Below are 14,357 nucleotides of genomic sequence, written 5' to 3'. Positions count from 1 at the left end.
CCCTTGAGTGTTTTTCGTTCTCGATGTGAAGAGCTCTCACGCACGAGTCACGTTCATGCCTCTTGTTGCTGAGTGACTCACAAAGAAGGAATTTCACCAGAGCTGCAACTGCCTCACTTTCCCACTCGCTCTCCCCGTTTACATTTTCCTGCTCGTCAGTGATTTAAAGAAAACCAAAAGGATGCGATGTCATTCTGTAGCCTCTCTGTCGATTCCTCCGTTTCAGTTCCAACACGGCTTAGATCTCGGGACGCACCTTAATACTAGCGACGTTATGAAAGCACAAGTCCAGAGGTTCCTCTGAGAGTGTAATTTCTTTCATTGCTGTTGCTGATTGAATGAGTCACTAACGTGCGAACTGATCCAAACCATGATTCAGCATCTCTGGTACCAATTCTCGCACCTTGAATAACGACAGACAGCTTCCAAATGAGGCCTTTCAGAGACGACTTGGGCTACTTTTGACAGACAGACTAGTTCAGGAATCCGTGGTGTCCTGTGACACCAGCGCATCAGCTTCTTCCCTGTCTTTGAACCGTCCCGCCTGCACAAGGAATGCAAACGCGGTACTGCTTTTTGTGGAAGATTCAGAACGTGGTAACTACACTCTGAAGCAGAATGTCATTTAATCAGACCCAGGTTGGAGAAAAAACTTTACAATTCTTTGCAAACTAATTTAATGGAATTGCATTACATTTCACGAAGAGAGCAGATTTGTTCGAGCAATTTCGAAGGCAGGTTTTGCAGAAGTGAAAGCAAACAGGAAAGTCCATGTAAAAGGCTGCACTTGCAGGACAACGCAGTTTCCGCCCAGTTTCGAATTAGAGACCTGTGGCGTGTGAGGCGAATGTGATGACCGCTACACTACAGAAACAAGCTGCAGGCGGACGCGCTGCGGCGCTGTGGCGTCCAGCACTGAATGTTGAAGACATTTTCCGTTTCACCTTTCTTTTTCCAATAGCTCATTTTTGTCCAGGGTAATTGACATCCTGAAAAAGTTAACAAAAAAAGAGGGACGTGAAATTGGTGACAAAATATAGACAAGGATGTCGTCAATGTTTGGACTGTAGAGTGAGGTGGAATAGGCTGGGACAATTTTCCAGACAGCGTCACGGCAGCGAAATGATTTTATGGAAGGGTTGTGAACTGAGCATTTACGGGTTTTACCCAAGCTGGGATGAGTTGGAAACTCGAGAGCATAGGTTTAAGGTGAGTGGTCTGAAATTGACAAAGGGCCTGAGGCACATTTCCCACACACAAGGGTGTGCGTGTATGGAATGAGCGACCAGAGGAAGTGAAGGAGGCTATTGCACTCAGAAAATTGCAATAATTGCACCAGAAACTGATAGGATGGGTTCAGAGGGATTGAGGCCATATGCTGAGGAACGGGACTTGTTTAATTTTGGCTGTGCGGTGAGCATGGATGAGATACACCGAAGTATCTGTTTTCACGCGGTGTACCCCAATAACCTTGTGTTGCGTGCACCGGTTTTAAAGGATTACTATTTAGCGGAGCTTGCTTTCGCAGTCTGTGGCACAATCATTTAGTCTGTTCGACTGCTCACGGGAAAGGTAGTATTGTGACACACTGCAGAAATGACCGACTTCCTTACTTTTGCTTTGAGAGACCATACTTCGTGCAATTTTCCCAGATCCTCAGTTGAGGATTTTTGGTGCTGCAAGTTTCCTCAGAAATTCTGTTAACTCGTAATGTATTGAGCGAATCTCAAACAGAAAGCATTTAACACGGAACACAAACAAAACTGGCATACCTAATGCATGTTGAGACACAGCGAAGCATGAATGCTAAATGTGAGACAGTCCGAGGGCATGAGGCATAAAATAATCTCACAACTAACAACAGGGCAATTCCAGACTATTCTTTCAAACATACTGCAGCCTTAGTGCACCACCACTTCCCAGGCAATGCTGAAAAGAGAGAAAGAAAGAATATAATAAGTAGGGGCCATAAAAAAGTGAATTTCATCAATCACAGTCTTTATTAGATTACCTTACCCTTCCGATGTCTCTAGGATGGAAATAAAGGAAATAGGAGAAGTTCAATAACAAATGCATTGGAACGAATTTTCCATTCGCCGTAAAGCCAAATAACGGTGAATGGACTCACCACAAGACATTGTTTCACAACAGAGATGAAATAACAGTCTCAACTTGCTTGGAACGTAAAGCAACAGTTGCACTACTTCGGATTTTCAGCACGAAAGGCGAACACCACTATAACAGCAGAGAACCTTCATAATATTCAACACGTTCTCACACCACAGTCAATTCCCCAAGAATCTAACCAATTTTATTTTTGCTTCACAAGCTGCGACAGGGGAGTTGATCAGCAGAAAAGGCAGTGGTGGGATTCGAACACACGCCCCTTTCGAGACTGGAACCTGAATCCAGCGCCTTAAGACCGCTCGGCCACACTACCAGCCGCTGGCACCCCCAGCCAGCCACACCACCAGCTAGCCACGAGATGCCACTTTCCTTGCCTTTTACCTTAACCGTGCAATTTACTGCAGAGATGTTCACATCTGGACATGAGCCACATGGATATCAACTGAGTTGGAAACCTGTGTGGAAATCGATGAGAAGCGACTCAATAAATATTGCTAAACTTCATGGTGCTAACTAGTAATGCAGTTTCTGTTCATGTCAATCTAAAAGGCAGTTTCTGAACACAGTAACAGAAGTTACTATTCACCCAACCCCCACTCGGGGAGAGGTGCTAACTGACCTTGAGTGTTTTTCGTTCTCGTTGTGAAGAGCTCTCACGCACGAGTCACGTTCATGCCTCTTGTTGCTGAGTGACTCACAAAGAAGGAATTTCACCAGAGCTGCAACTGCCTCACTTTCCCACTCGCTCTCCCCGTTTACATTTTCCTGCTCGTCAGTGATTTAAAGAAAACCAAAAGGATGCGATGTCATTCTGTAGCCTTTCTGTCGATTCCTCCGTTTCAGTTCCAACACGGCTTAGATCTCAGGACGCACCTTAATACTAGCGACGTTGTGAAAGCACAAGTCCAGAGGTTCCTCTGAGAGTGTAATTTCTTTCATTGCTGTTGCTGATTGAATGAGTCACTAACGTGCGAACTGATCCAAACCATGATTCAGCACCTCTGGTACCAGTTCTCGCACGTTGAATAACGACAGACAGCTTCCAAATGAGGCCTTTCAGAGACGACTTGGGCTACGTTTGACAGATAGACTAGTTCAGGAATCCGTGGTGTCCTGTGACACCAGCGCATCAGCTTCTTCCCTGTCTTTGAACCGGCCCGCCTGCACAAGGAATGCAAACGCGGTACTGCTTTTCGTGGCAGATTCAGAACGCTGTAACTACACTCTGAAGCAGAATGTCATATGATCAGACCCAGGTTGGAGAAAAAACTTTACAATTCTTTGCAAACTAATTTAATGGAATTGCATTACATTTCACAAAGAGAGCAGATTTGTTCGAGCAATTTCGAAGGCAGGTTTTGCAGAAGTGAAAGCAAACAGGAAAGTCCATGTAAAAGGCTGCAGTTGAAGAACAAAGCAGTTTCTGCCCAGTTTCAAACAGGGGACCTTTCGCGTGTGAGGCGAATGTGATGACCGCTACACTACAGAAATAAGCCGCAGGCGGACGCGCTGCGGCTCTGTGGCGTCCAGCACTGAATGTTGAAGACATTTTCCGTTTCACCTTTCTTTTTCCAATAGCTCATTGTTGTCCAGGGTAATTGACATCTTGAAAAAGTTAACAAAAAAAGAGGGACGTGAAATTGGTGACAAAATATAGACAAGGATGTCATCAATGTTTGGACAGTAGAGTGAGGTAGAGTAGGCTGGGACAATTTTCCCGACAGCGTCACGGCAGCGAAATGATTTTATGGAAGGGTTGTGAACTGAGCATTTACGGGTTTTACCCAAGCTGGGATGAGTTGGAAACTCGAGAGCATAGGTTTAAGGTGAGTGGTCTGAAATTGACAAAGGGCCTGAGGCACATTTCCCACACACAAGGGTGTGCGTGTATGGAATGAGCGACCAGAGGAAGTGAAGGAGGCTATTGCACTCAGAAAATTGCAATAATTGCACCAGAAACTGATAGGATGGGTTCAGAGGGATTGATGTCAAATGCTGAGGAATGGGACTTGTTTAATTTTGGTTATGCGGTGAGCATGGATGAGAGACACCGAAGTATCTGTTTCCACGCGGTGTAACCCAATAACGTTGTGTTGCTTATTACACCTGCTTTAAAAGATCACTTTTTAGCATCGCAGTCTGTGGCACAATCATTTAGTCTGTTCGACTGCTCACGGGAAAAGTAGGATTGTGAAACACTGCCGAAACGAACGACTTCCTTACTTTTGCTCTGACTGCCAATATTCCGTGAAATTTTCCCGGATCCACAACTGAGGATTTTTGGAGTGGGAAATTACTTCAGAAAGCCTGTCAATTCGTAATATACTGAGCGAATCGCAAAATAGAAATCATTTAACACGGAACACAAACAAAACTGGCAAAGCAAATATATGTTCAGACACAGGGAAGCATGAATGCTAAATGTGAGACAGTCCGAGGGCAAGCGCCATAAAGTAATCTCACAACTAACAACAGGGCAATTCCAAACTACTCTTTCAAATGTACTGCAGCCTTAGTGCACCACCACTTCCCAGACAATGCTGAAAAGAGAGAAAGAAAGAACATAATAAGAATGGGCCATAAAAAGTGAATTTCACCAATCACAGTCTCGATTAGATTACCTTTACCTTCCGATGTCTCCTGGACAGAAATGAAGGAAATGGGAGAAATGCAATAACATATGACATCGAAATTCTTTGGAACGATTTTCCCATTGGCCAGAAAACCAAACAACGAGGAATCGAGTCACCACAGGACTTTGTTTTAAAACAGCGATGAAAGAAACGTCTCCACTCCGTTCCGTAAAAACTCAACTTGCCTGGATAACAAAGCAACATTCGAGCTGCTTGCGATTTTCTGCGCGGGAGGAGAACATGATCATGACAGGACAGACACTTTAAATATTCAGCACATTCCCACACCGCAGTTTTGTTTTGAACATCAATACAGCGGGGATCGAAACAGCATTTTAACAAGCTGTTGGAGTTGATCGGCATAAATGGCAGTATTTTTTTCAGCTGAAATAAATTCGGAACAAATTTGCATATATCATTAATCGTTCCGATGAGATAAATCTAATGCACTTCCGATTATTACAATGAACAGTGTGAAATGAAACGAACAAAAAAGCTTTTCTTGTGGTTTAACGTAATTCAGTTAAGCCATATGAGAACGGCTATTGAACCACAACATCGCATTTATATCACTCGCCATAGCTACTTCTTCATGTGAGAGAGAACGTCACTGAAGAAATTATAAGTGAAGGCAAAATGTGGGTGTGAATATGACGGGGAATTATTGTTCACTGTTTCATTCTGAGCATGGCTATTTCTTGGATTTTGCTGTTATTGTAATTCTGGTGAAAGCAGAAACACAATGGTTTGGATTCAATTTAGCTCAAGACATTTCTCAACCACGACCTTCACCACATGTTACCTTGATGAGGTCACATGTCACCCATTTCCAAAACGTGCTGAGGAGACCGAGAGATTACGGTGATGGATTATTATACCACCGTGCTCCGCATTCACGGGCTCGAGTCACATTTTGGTTGCTAATTCCACAAACCACTGCTGCATTTTTACATTGCATCTCACACCTCTGGTATACACTGGATGGAGAATTTTGTTCTTGCGCTTCACTGTATGGGAGATTCACGAATAATCAACACCACATAAAAGTTGAAATAAAAATGAGAGCAGATGTTCAATTCGGTTGTAAATTAAATTGGTGGAATTAGAGGGAACACATTTTTTTTCTTTATGCACCTCTTTCCATCTTGTCTTTCTATGAATTTACATCGACAGAAAGAGAAATAACTAACAAGTGATCTGGAGCACAAGTTTATCCAATGGGATTGCTCATGATTATTTTAACCTAACAGTCCACACAATGATTTGATAAGTATTTCAAACAGTCACTCGGAATTGGAACCGCAGCAAACTGCTCCAATGAAACGAACCTTTCTTTCTTTCACATGCAGCGTGATGACTGACTTGCTAACTGTACAAGGTCGGCCAATTTTCTTCAGCAATCACAGCTTCTGTAAACAGCCACCTGTGCTGTGCAGAGTGTCATTTGTTGCCCCCAGGTCACAGCACATTTCTTCTTCATGAACTTATGAGCTTCGTTCCTGATCTGTTTGATAAACCTTTTCTCTCACTTCATCCCATCCACTCACAATTCTCAACTTATGAATAAAATTTGGCGTTAGACCAAATGTTAAACAAAATGGATGCATGCCATTCAGCCCATCGAGTCTGCCCCACCATACAACCAACTCATGGTTGATCTGATAATCATCAACTCCATTCTGCCCACTTACCACAACAAACTTCATCATCTTTCTGATTAAATACCTGACACAGTTTGAAAATACCCAACAACTTAGCCTGTACTTTCGTTGCCAAAAAAAAGGCCACAGATTCTCTGAGCATGGAAATTACTCTTCATTTTGAATGAGATGGGCAATATCTCATTCTGAGATTATGTCGTCTGGTGTTCTCCTCAGAGCATAGGGCAAGCCACCTGCCATATCTACCCTGTCAAGATCCCACAATTTTGTTTCAAGGAGAATAATCCAAGCCTGACCAATCATTCCACGAAGCTCCATTTCATCCAAAGTTGCCAACATCCTCGTAAATCTCTGCTGTCCTTTACAGCACGGGAACTGGAACTTGAAATCAGATAGCGATTGGAATCGGATTAGTCCACACATGGACCAAATACGTAATGATAACATTGGCAAATGAGAATCTAATCATATTCTATTGACATTCAATGACTTCGTTGTGACTGAAGTCCTCCGTGTAATCGCCCTCGGAGCTAATATTTAGGAGAAATGCTACCTGACTGCTCAAATAAAGAAGTTGACTACAAAAAAATGTCCGTCAGTCGACTCTGGTTGATTATTAACACAACTCACGTCTCCGTGAAGCCTGCATCATTTGTTAGGCACAAATTAGATGTGTAACAGAACTCGCTTCATTTGCCTAGATGTGTGAAGCTTCAATACCACTGAAGGAACTGGACATCCTCCACGACAATGCAGTCACTTAACTGTACCACGTTCAACACCTGAATGTTTATTACCCTCACTGCTCAGGCATGATTGCAGTAGAGTGCACCACCTCCAAGATGCGGTGGAGTAAGTCATCCAGGCTGTGTTGACAGAACATTCAAAGCTCAAAAACTGTGCTGACTATAAGGACATGGTTGAAGATGCACTGAAGCGCGACCATTTGCAAGTTATCCTCCAAGGCACATACCGGCATGACTTGAAGATGCATCAGTGGTAAATCCATTGAGTGATGAAGCAGTCTTAATCGTCAAAGTGGTATACTTCAGCCCTCCATCCTCTGTCTTACAAATTTTAAAATGTTAATTATTGCATTGACCAGACTTGTGCTCATTCTTTTAGTTGTTTCCTAAACTGGCCGTTGTTAAATATCGAATATCACCCACAACCGAGGGTCAACAAAGAAAATATCCAAAAATACTCTCGAGCATCTGAGCTCCCTGTCCAAAAATCTTCAGTGATCTGTGAATATCCACTCCAAGATCCCTTTGTTCCTGTTTGTTCTGTTCACCACATAGAATCCTCACTGTTATTGTTTCAAGTCCCCAAATTCGTTACCACTTATTGGTCTGGATTCAATTCCATTCGCCGGTTTCATTTTCCACCTGATTGATACATCTCTGCAGGCCCTGACATTATCCATCATAGTCAAATACACGACCAATTGTTGCATCCTCTGCAAACTTCTAAATCATGACTCCTACAACTAAGTCTGAATCGTTGATCTACGTCACGAAACAATGGAACTCCACTGGAAACAAGCGTCCAAACATGGTTCATTGCTGGATGTGATGAACACCTGCAATAACAGCACAATCAGACCCCTGATGTCATTTGTATACTTGCTGGCGACTCTGCCAGTTGGCCTCCTGAGTGAACCCTTCTCACATCTGGGTGTGGTGAATGACCTGTCCACATTGTGCCTGGGCACATAGGTTTACACTTCAACGGGTAATTGAATCCTTTCCCGAAGTCGCCCTATGGACCTGACATCTTGGCGATGTGTGTATCCATGTGTCTATTTAGCTTGGATAATCTGTTGAATTTGAGTCCACGCAGAGATGACTCCCAATTTTCCCCGTCATCCATGTATTATTTTTTATTCTTCTTTATTCTCCCACGGAGTGTGGCCATCATGTTCTGAACATTATTTGTTGTTCATTCTTATTTCACCTTGAACTGAGTCAGAGGTATTCTATCGGTGAACCGCACTGTTGTGAGTCTGGATTCATATGTTGGCAGTTCTCGTTAAGGATGGCAAATTACCCTTTCCAAGGAACAAGAAAGAATGGGTTTTCAGCAAATTAAAACTTTTTGCCTCTGTTCCTCTGATCCGGTTATTATTCCACATTTTATTCATCGATTTAAACACCAGCAGATGCCATGTTCCAGTGTCCAAGGGTTGCTAGCCCAATATATCGCCACTACATTTGCATTTGACACGAAGATTTGTGAGTAGCAAAAAGCATAGGGGTCAGTCAAAGAATGAAGAAGAATATAGATAGACGGGAGAGTTGAGCGGAGAAGTGGCAGACGGAGTTCAATCGACGCAAACGTGAAGAGATGCATTTTGGGAAGCCTAATTCTCGAACCAACTACACAGTAAACGGAACAGCCTTGGAGAAATTTGATGAGCGAAGAGATCTGGGAGTTCAGGTCCTTTGTACCATGACGATGGTGGCACAGGTCGATAGAGTGATCAAGAAAGCAAATGGCATGCTTGTCGTCAGAGGACTGGACTTTGAATGTAAGAGCTGGCAGGTCATGCAAAAATTGTACAAGATTTTGGTTCGGCCGCGTTTAGGAATACTGTGCACAGTTCTGGTCGTCAAGTTACCCAATTGAAGTGGACGTTTACGAAAGGGTGCAGAGAAGGTTTACGATGATGTTGCTGGTATGGAAGATGCTTGCTGTGAAGAGAGGTAAAGAAGTTTATGATTATTTTCAGTGAAAAAAAAGAGATTGAGGGGTCCTGATTGAGGTCTACAAAATCTTGAAGGGTACAGACCGGGTGTATAGAGATGCTTTTTCCCCAGGTAAGGGATTCAATAATGAGAGGTCTCACATTCAAGTTGAGAGGTGAAACGTTTACGGAGGATAGATGTAGAATGTGGGTGGTAGGTGCCTGGAACGCGTTGCTAGCAGAGGTAGTAGAGGCAGGCACGGTCGTTTCATGCAAGGTGCGCCTTGATAGATGCGTGAGTAAATGGGGAGCAGATGGAAACAGGTGCTTAGGAATTGGGTGATAGGTTTAGATAGTTGCTCAGCCCAGGCTTGGAGGTCCAAAAGGCCTGTTCCTGGGCTATAAATGTTCTGTGTGCTTTGTTCTTCTTTGTTCACTACACTACCATCTCAATGCTACGTTGCTCCATCTCTGAGAATGACATTGGAAATTCCAATCATCTCAGAGGGAGTGAGAATATGACATGTGGCTATGTTGGAATGAAACTGATGTACGCTGTACTGGAGTGTTTGCTGGGAGCAAGAGGATGATGTGATCAAAATAACAAAACAGTGCATTGTTAAGGAATATTGCACTGAATGCTTGCAATACATCGACCTCTCGCTTAAGGCTGCAGTACGCTTTCACTGAGAAAATCGGCAGTGCGGGTTAATGCTGCTGTTGTACCTTATTAATCTTATAACCGTAGACAAATATGCCCTTCTTCCCCGCCTTTGACCAGGAGAACTCCCAGCCTCGGAATTTCATGCGCCTCTGTACCATCATAGAAGGACCATGTGGTCACCGATCGCATCACTGGTGCGACACAGTAGCTTCACGTGCTCATTTCCATCCCAATTTCCAGTTTGATCTTCGCAACTGCACCATTGATTCTGGGTGGAGGAATTGGGATTATGTGATCCACTGTAGAAATGGGTACTTCCTTTTGTGGGGAAGCTCGTGTGGCAACAAACGTGAAACCTCATTACTGATGAAACATACATTTCAACAATATCCTGCAGAATCCCTTGAGAATTTGATGTTTTGTAAAAATCTATCACCCTCACTCTTCAACATCCAGTGCTCGATGGAACTTACTCAGCCTCTTGAAATATCCAATTTGAATATATAGCCAATTCTGAGTTCCCACATGTCTATTATTGCTCGCCAAATAGTCCTGCTGTGTCTCTGCATTCTTCCTAACATGCCCTATGTCACTGTAGTTACTGCTCTTTTCAAACACGCATCTCTGCATGGCACAGGGGTCGTATAATGTTCAGTGTTGTGCGTTGTGGCCGCAGGAACTTCGATTGAATCCGAGTTATGCCATGTAATGTTCTACCCATTTTAACTCCTTGCGGTACATGCCAAAGAAACACAGAAATGAATTAATTGATTTTACATGAAAACTTTCTCTGACATTATGATTTTTTCATCAAACCCCTCTCTCACACATCTTTCTGAGATGAATGTCAGAATTCAGACTCACCCATTCTTGGAGACTTCTCTCCCTCTCACAATCACTGACCTCCTTTAAGTTCCCCCTCCCATTTCCCTGACAATCATTTTCACATTGAACCCTGTCCAGTCTGTGCTGCTGCGCTCCCTGTTGCTGGGTGAACATGCCTCAATCATACCATTGCGACCTTCAGAGCAGTCAATCCATTTCGATACCGTGGTTTTGAGATCAATGTTCAAGTAGCACCTTTTACTGGCATGGATCAGATATTATTGGAACTTCAGGCTCAGGAAAAGAACGCAGGGCAGCACTGAGGAAAAGAAACTTTTTTTTCAAAATGACCTCTTTCTGCGGATTGCAACATCATTTATTTCACTTGATCATTCGGCTCTATCTAGACTATTGTGTGCAGTTCTGCAATCACATTAGCACTGGAAATGATGCAGGGGTGATTTACCAGGACATGTCTGAGTAGAAGAGCTCCTGTTATGAAGAGAGATTGGATAGACTGGATAGACTTGGAGCAGAAGAGATCGAGAGGAGACATGATTGAGATATACAAAATAATCAGGGATACGGATCGTGTAGACTGAAACTAAAGTTTGCCCATAATGGAGAAATCACTCACGGGGTAATAGATTTAAGAACGGAGGAAGAAAGATTTGAGTGAATGCGCAGATATTCGTTTTGAAACGGCGGGTGGTTGAAATCTGGAACTCAGTGCATGCAAAGGTTGGAGAGGCAGAAATCCTCATATCTTTTAGAAGTATTCCGATGTGATTTTTTGACGACAAGACGTACAGGGCTGTCGATCAAGTGATTTAAAAAAAGAGTTTGGATAGTTGTAGATTTCCAGTACTGGTACATAGGCTTATTTTTGTATTGAACTCCAGGGCAATACCACTGCCTGTCAGTGCGTGAGATTGGGTTCATTTCGCATCCGGGACGGGCGCTTTCAGCTTGAGAGGGCTAACAGGCCAGAAACCTGCATTCGATTCCAGACTTATGTGACTGACTGTGTGGAATTTGCACGCTCCTTTTCTCTTCTCTTCCGTGTGGGTTTCTTTCGGCTGCTCCAATTCCTTCTCACTGTCCAATGATGTGCACTTCAGGGAGATGGCAAATAAAATCTGAATGGACTCTATAATCAAAGACAAAATCAAAGACAAAAGTAGGAATCGCAGCTCAGGGAAACCGAATGACCATTTGGGATCAACAGGCCATTCCTTGGAACACCTTTTGATTCGCAATGTTAACTCTGATTTCTCTCCAACGATGTTGCCTGACGCGCTGAGCTTTTGAACTCATTTCTATTTTTGTAGGTGGATCAATAATGCGGGTTTAGAAAGATAGGGTGAGGGAGTGTGAATCGCTTCGGCGGCACAGAGCAGAATCATTTGGCCAAATGGTTTCTGTCTGCATTGCGTCTAATTCCATTAACTCTGATTCTATAAGATTTTTTGTCCTTTTTTTAGTCTTTGGTATTTCACATCTCCCCTGAAGTGTGGTTTGCAGAACAGAACAATGGACGTTTCGGGCATAAGCCACCACCAAACCGTTACCATCCGCTGCTTGGGAAAAAAAACACTCCATATCCTGCATTGGGACCCTGCAACCATACGGGATAAACGTGGATTTTAACATCTTCCTCAATTCCCCTCCCCTCACATTATCATAGTCCGAAGCATCCAACTCGGCACCACCCTCCGGACCTATTAATCTTTTCACCCTCTGACTTATCACTTTCTCCCTCGCCCCCATCCAATTAGCGCTTTTCCAGCTACCTTCCACCCAACCCCAACTGCCGCCCATTTATCTCTCCGCCCCCACCTACACGTCTAATTCCTGATGAAAGGCTGATGCCAGAAGCATCGGTTCGCCTGCTCCTCAGATGCTGCCTGATCGGCTGCACTTTTCCAGCACGACAATCTCGTCATGGCAAAGATAAATTAGCTTAGCTCAGGCTCTTGATCTGAGACTGGAGAAGAGTGATTGAGGAAGAGTTGATGGTGTACAGTAAGTGGATAGATACGTGTTATAGGAAGAAATTTTTTATGGGAAGTGTTTACAACCATAGATCGACGTTAAATGCAAGGGGAGGATAATCAGAGGAGATATAGGAAGAACATTTTCATTCTGAGAGTGTTGTATAATTGGAACGCACTGTTTGAACGTGTGGTAAAGCTATGAGTCATCAAAACACTTCAGGAGTATTTAGCCGAATACTTGAGAAGCTAGAGCACACATGGATAAGGACCAGGTACTGGAAAGTGGGGCGAAGACAAACAGATATCTGATCAAAGGTCTGAACACCATGTGGCAAATACCGATCAAGAAAGCATGGCAAGGGTAAAAGCATGGATACTACTGTCGATCTGTTACAAGAGGTCTGTGGAATACTACTACTCCACCCTGTGGCAGGATGGGGCCACTGTGGCTGGATGGGATAAGCATAGTGGAATGCTCCTCCATCAATTAGCAGAGTCAGACTGGGGCTGAATGGTTACTATGACAGGCTGAGATAATAGCAATTAATACCGTCAGCCTTGCCAGCTAAATATCATCATTGCAGCTTGGGACAAGTCGTGACAATAAATCTTTAGGACTTGACTTTAAGTATTTAATTGATAGTTAGTAACGTCAGTCTGCTTGAAACCCTTGTAGCAGAAGAAAAATACATTAAATATTTAATCAGCTTGGGACAGGAAAACATTGTGGTAGATGGGGTAGCGAAAACTCTAATCATGACAGGTTAGTCTGGGCTGTAAAATCATTGCGGCAGAGGTGGCAGATAAATACATAATCGTGACAATAGAAAAACCCTATTGGCAGAAGTAGAGCGATAGTGGTTTATTGTATACTTGGAGTGAAGTAATTCTGACTAACACAGTTGGGCATCCAGGTAAGCTAACAAAAATATAATAAAAGAAAAGGAATAAAGAGCCACGGATCCTGAGTTTCGGGGTCGTTCAAGAAATTGCTTTCTGAGTGTCACGGTTTTTTTGTCTGCAAATAAAAGATCTCATTGAAGAACTCCCCTGGAGATTTCTTATATGTTCTCGATGACAACCACAACTTTTAGTACAGTAAAAATGTGGCTAGCACGGCTCGGTGGTGCATTAGATTTCTAGAGCATTGTTAACGTTGCGATAGAAAGTTTGTTGTTTTGAGTTCCACCAGAATCGGAGTTCAGATTTCAGCTGATTCAATTATTATTCTGCTGATTCATCGTTAATTCCCGTCGTCTGGGGTTCTCGAAATTGCTGTTTAACACAGAAAATTCTTTACCCCCTTGTTGGTGAGTTTTGACGGAATCATATCATTTGAAGCATGATCAGACCAGAATCAACTGCTACCCCACGAAACCTACAAACCTCGTGCAGAAACCCACTGAATCTAAACGCATTCCCCTCCAATAGTTGCACAGGCATCATCGATTGCCTAAATGTCTTTTTCCTTTGGGCGACATGCTGCTGTGGATGGATCGGGGAGAGATATCGATGTATCTGGTCAGTCAAAACGATGTCAAATGGCAGAGTAGGACCGGTGTTTGGAATAGCGTCCTCCTGTTACTCTCTGTCAGTGCTGTTTCTGACAGAGGGTTTTCAACAATAACATGTTGAAGTGTGGATCTACACCACGGAATATCAAGGTCCTCCCATTTACCCCACCGCTCTCACAGCCAGAATGGAGAGCTCCTATTGCAGCTTTAGATCACACAATCGATGATTCTCCCAGGCGCTCTGTCAGAC

At 43.4% G+C, this 14,357-nt stretch overlaps 1 non-coding gene across 1 annotated transcript; it reads right to left on the bottom strand.

The window, feature by feature from the left end:
* Positions 1-2,357: 2,357 nt before the first annotated feature.
* On the bottom strand, positions 2,358-2,440 carry trnal-cag (transfer RNA leucine (anticodon CAG)). Its single transcript has one exon. It is a non-coding gene; the product is annotated as a tRNA-Leu (tRNA).
* Between the last annotated feature and the right edge of the window lie 11,917 nt (positions 2,441-14,357).

Source organism: Hemiscyllium ocellatum, chromosome 5 (genome assembly GCF_020745735.1).
Source record: "Hemiscyllium ocellatum isolate sHemOce1 chromosome 5, sHemOce1.pat.X.cur, whole genome shotgun sequence".
Lineage (NCBI taxonomy): Eukaryota > Metazoa > Chordata > Chondrichthyes > Orectolobiformes > Hemiscylliidae > Hemiscyllium > Hemiscyllium ocellatum.
This window is presented reverse-complemented; position numbering and strand designations above follow the sequence as displayed.